Below are 1,539 nucleotides of genomic sequence, written 5' to 3'. Positions count from 1 at the left end.
TGCTTTTAACAATTGTTATCCTATCTCATGGATTTTATCAATAATAAGTTGATCTCCATTCTAATATTTTTCATATTTGATTCTAGGCTGATTGTTCCATTCTCTCAATTCTTCTTTTAAATGTTCCTCCATTTTTCTACTATACTTAGTGTTTTTAACAACCTCCAGATCATACACTCCTGGAAATTGAAATAAGAACACCGTGAATTCATTGTCCCAGGAAGGGGAAACTTTATTGACACATTCCTGGGGTCAGATACATCACATGATCACACTGACAGAACCACAGGCACATAGACACAGGCAACAGAGCATGCACAATGTCGGCACTAGTACAGTGTATATCCACCTTTCGCAGCAATGCAGGCTGCTATTCTCCCATGGAGACGATCGTAGAGATGCTGGATGTAGTCCTGTGGAACGGCTTGCCATGCCATTTCCACCTGGTGCCTCAGTTGGACCAGCGTTCATGCTGGACGTGCAGACCGCGTCAGACGACGCTTCATCCAGTCCCAAACATGCTCAATGGGGGACAGATCCAGAGATCTTGCTGGCCAGGGTAGTTGACTTACACCTTCTAGAGCACGTTGGGTGGCACGGGATACATGCGGACATGCATTGTCCTGTTGGAACAGCAAGTTCCCTTGCCGGTCTAGGAATGGTATAATTATGGGTTCGATGAAGGTTTGGATATACCCTGCACTATTCAGTGTCCCCTCGACGATCACCAGAGGTGTACGGGCAATGTAGGAGATCGCTCCCCACACCATGATGCCGGGTGTTGGTCCTGTGTGCCTCGGTCGTATGCAGTCCTGATTGTGGCGTTCACCTGCACGGCGCCAAACATGTCATGCTTTGTAGGCAAGGCTCAGTTTTACCATTCATGAACAAAGCATAATAAATTGTGAATATTGTTTATAAAGATAGAAAATTTATATATATTTAATAATATAAAAGTATTTTATTTAAAAAGTATTATTTATTACATTATTTAAAAAATTAATTTATTTATTTATAAAGTAACTGTTACAGTGGAACATTGGACCAATTATTTTCATCAGTTTGAATCTTGAAATTTATTATGAATAGGAACAAACGTAGGAAAAAATGGTTTATAAACTACTGGATCACCAACTATTAATTCTGGTATAAAAGAAAGCAAAATTACATGTTTCTCAATGAGAGTAATCGTTATATTTGATAAACATTCAATCAGATAAATTAAAATTATTATTAATTAAATCTAAACAAATTACCCTAGAAAATTAATAGCAACTATTTTGGTCTTAAATGTGATTGTTTGAGTATTAACCCTAAAAATTCTCAAATACTATTTTTCATATTTATGTATAATTTAACATCACTTTCAGTAATAATAATTTTAAAATTCTATCTTCTGTAATATGTGTATTAGGTTTCCTAGTATGAATAAACTTTCTGCATGTGATTGACCTACAGGAATTTTTCTTTTTTCTATGTGAATATAATTTATGATTTTTCATGTAGTGTTTGGATTTAATGAAGCTGTAAAAAACTACT

This window comes from Schistocerca gregaria, chromosome X, assembly GCF_023897955.1.
Source record: "Schistocerca gregaria isolate iqSchGreg1 chromosome X, iqSchGreg1.2, whole genome shotgun sequence".
In the NCBI taxonomy this organism is placed as follows: domain Eukaryota; kingdom Metazoa; phylum Arthropoda; class Insecta; order Orthoptera; family Acrididae; genus Schistocerca; species Schistocerca gregaria.
The sequence above is the reverse complement of the archived record's forward strand: the minus strand, read 5'-3'. Positions refer to the sequence as shown.